This window comes from Phascolarctos cinereus, unplaced genomic scaffold (assembly GCF_003287225.1).
Source record: "Phascolarctos cinereus isolate Bilbo 61053 unplaced genomic scaffold, phaCin_HiC Scaffold_5;HRSCAF=322, whole genome shotgun sequence".
NCBI lineage: Eukaryota > Metazoa > Chordata > Mammalia > Diprotodontia > Phascolarctidae > Phascolarctos > Phascolarctos cinereus.
Window position 1 is genome coordinate 247706682 of NW_027555958.1, and position 3015 is coordinate 247709696.

General features: G+C 47.9%; 1 non-coding gene across 1 annotated transcript; it reads left to right on the top strand.

Annotated features, from left to right (window-relative positions):
- Positions 1-226: 226 nt before the first annotated feature.
- On the top strand, positions 227-1123 carry LOC110199458 (uncharacterized). Its single transcript, XR_013487534.1, has 3 exons — positions 227-377; positions 620-708; positions 873-1123. It is a non-coding gene; the product is annotated as an uncharacterized LOC110199458 (transcript).
- The last annotated feature ends 1892 nt before the right edge of the window (positions 1124-3015 follow it).

A 3015-nucleotide genomic window follows, 5' to 3' on the forward strand; every position in this document is an offset into this window, starting at 1 on the left:
AGCCTCCTTTTCATACTCAAGGTCTCAAGCATCAAATCTCCCACCCTTTGCTTTCCTCCAGAACCCAGACGACTTGTCCCCACCCTACAGTCCATCATAGCCCTACTAGGAAAACTAGAAAATCCAGTGAAGTAGCCCTCCCCCTTCCATTTTCCCCAAAACAGAAGTGTGTAGGCTCAGGTATTTAGACAAAGTGGGGGCATAGAAGGGCAGGCTAGGTAGAGTGAGGAGTAGGGGGGAGAGGAGGGAGGAGGGGAGGAAAGAGTTGGCTTGGAATGCAGAGAACACACTCCCTCTCAGTCATCGGTTTGCCACGATGAAGCCCTGGATGCTTCTTTTCCTCCTTTTAATCCTGCCCAACAAGCCACAAGGGACAGGTAAGAGGTGGGGAGTTGGTCCTCAAAGGGAGAGAGAACTAAGGGGAAGGACCCCTGAGGCCTTACAAGGAGGGGGAGGGACAGATGCCTGGCTCCCTAAGAGGTGCTGGAGGGTGGTCCCTGAAAGGGGCTGGTAAGTTGGACATCTGGGGCCCTGAGGAAAGCAGGAGCTGGAAAATTGGAAGAGCCAAAGTCTATGGGACCAGACACCTAGATCCTGAACTATGCTCATGGCCCCCTAGGGCCCAGGACCATCATGCATCTGAAGTTGAAGGACTCTTTTCCTAGGAACCTCTCTCGAGCCCCCCATTTCCAGGAGTTTCTGGAGAAGGTATGGCCTAGAAAGTGAGGCGAGGGGCAGGAGTTTGGTGGGGGAAGATGGATTTGGAGTACAGAACAGGTTTAGAGTATGTTTATCTATCTGTCTCATAGGACCAGGAATTGGGGATCCCATTACCCTCCCTCTGCCTCCCACTGCCTTTCCCTTTCTTCCAGGTCTGTCACCTCCTGAACCTCCCTTTAGGGACCAATATCACCCTCCAAAGCCCAGGGTCACCTCATCATGTCACCTGCTAAAGCAGGTGGCAGCAGTGCCATCCAGGGATGGTATCCGTGCATCTGGACCCCAAACTTCTCCTTCTCCCAGACATTCACATAGCCAAACAATGGAGTTTGTGGGCTAATGCCTGACTCAGTCTCACAGTCACTAGCCCTGCTGGGCACCTTAATAAAGATGTGGATATTGATTTGACTCTGTGTATCTTTGGGCAGTGGGCAGGGAGGGGGAAGGGCAGATAGAAGGGAAAACTGAAGTTGGGCCAGAAAACCCCTGATTCTCCTAATATTCCTAAAATGTGCCCAGCCTCTAGAATCAGGAGACCCAAGCCCCTGTGAGACTGTGGGGAGGGGACTTTCCTTTTTCTGTACTTGCTTCTTCATTTGTAAAATGAGGGTCTAACATTTTATGTTGCTAGTTTCAGGACTGTTGAACTTGTGAGCTAATACGCAGACAAACAACACCTCATAGGCATGAGGAGCACCAGGGGGTGAGGGGTGGGGACAGTGCCATCTGATTCCCTAGGTTCCTGGAGCTCTCCTACCCATGTTGTTCCCCACTGTTATCCCCAGGTCTAAAGGACTTCTCTCCTCTGTTTTCCTAGTACATTGCCCAGGAAATGGACAGGAACAGGAACACTAAGGCCTGGAGCTGTTGTTTACCTCTCTGATCTAATATCAGGCAGAGCCTATGTGTGTATTTGTCAGAGGATGAGTAGACTGACACCCTGCCCCATCCCATAACTACTGGTGACTTCCCATTTCTTCACCTAAGGCAGGAGCTCACTTCCTCACTCCAGAATAGTCCCCAAGATGCCTGTGTGCTGGGAGTCACACCTCCCATCTCCCTTCCATCTCCCCCCTTAGAGAAAAGTCCACTGTGAGAGCAGAGGAAGATGCCAAGCACATCTTGACTTGAAAAAAAATGTATTCTCATCTCCTCATTACAGAGCTTCCAGGGTGGAGCTGGCTGCTGAGTAAATCCAAGATAATGATATAAGTATCCCTTAGGTCATTTTCTACGATAGGTTCACCACAACCCAAAAGGGCATGGAGTCGTCTCATGGAGAAGATAAGAGTGGCATTTGAGGGTTAAGGAGCTGGAAAAGCAAACCTGCAGAGTCATAGATGCACCTGCCCTTTGGAGAGGAAAGACAGCTGGGGAAGAAAGGGGAAGAGAGCACCTAATCACCCCTTCCTGGCCCCTTAGGGATGAGCAGAAGAAGTCTGAAGGCAAAGGCTGAAGGTTCAAATCTTGGCTCTACTATTTCTAACCTGTGTGAACTTCGACAGGTCCCTCAATTTCTCTCCTTGGGAAACTGGGAAGCCTTCTTATTCAGCCTCTCCCCCATCTTGGTTCCCATTTTCCCCAAAATACAAGTTTCCACCCTGTGTTGGCTTTATAAATCTATGACAATAGAAGCTGTTTACTGGAATGATTTCAGGGTCCCTCAGAAGTCCACTTAACTTCTAAAATGCCTTCCCTGCCTGGCACACTGTCTGAAATTCTACAATCAGACATTTACTCATTTGGTTTTAAGTACTGTTAAAACGTAAATATCCCTGGGAGTGGTAATGATAAGTCTTACTAGTCACTCACAGTTTGGAGTGAATACTTTCATCAAATCACTTGAACAGATATGAATAGTGGAAATAAGTAACCTGAATGAGGAACCTGGGGACGGAAATGGCCAACTCCAAGGCATCTGTGGCTTCATTCACATGAGTTTTCCCTCCATTAATGCAGAGCAAAGCTCGCCCATGCCTGGCCATTGTGAGGCTCTTCTCCAAGTCCTCTTATAAATTTACCACAGTGGGTCTCAAACCTTTCTCTAAGCCCTTGTAGTAGATACCAATGGAGTGAGTGGGCAGTTCATTAGTTTCTCTGGCTTTTACTTTATAACGAAAACATCCTCTTTTTTTTTCTATTCATATTTTCCTCTGATGACATATTTTACACAACTTATGCAGAATTCTTCATGTTTCCAGGAGGGTGGCAGCACATTCATGCCCATCATGCACCTGTTTGAATGATCCTTAACTTTAATTTTTTGGAGATTAGTTTGCATTTCTTGCAGCCTTT